The sequence below is a fragment of the Arachis duranensis genome, chromosome 6 (genome assembly GCF_000817695.3).
Source record: "Arachis duranensis cultivar V14167 chromosome 6, aradu.V14167.gnm2.J7QH, whole genome shotgun sequence".
NCBI classification, from domain to species: domain Eukaryota; kingdom Viridiplantae; phylum Streptophyta; class Magnoliopsida; order Fabales; family Fabaceae; genus Arachis; species Arachis duranensis.
The window spans coordinates 41,672,405-41,672,700 of NC_029777.3; positions in this window are offsets into that span (position 1 = coordinate 41,672,405).

The window sequence follows — 296 nt, forward strand, 5'->3', positions numbered from 1 at the left end:
TTAGTATTATGTTTATTTATGTTTTGTGTCTTTATTTCATGATCATTAGTATGTAACCATGCCTTAAAGCTATGAATAAAAATCCAGTAATCCTTCCCCTCTCTTAAAATGAAAAATGTTTTAATTCAAAAGAACAAGAAGTACATAAATTTTCGAATTCATCCTTGAATTTAATTTAATTATATTGATGTGGTGGCAATAATTTTTGTTTTCTAAATGAATGATTGAACAGTGCATATGTCTTTTGATATTGTTGTTTATGAGTGTTAAAATTGTTGGTTCTTGAAAGAATGATG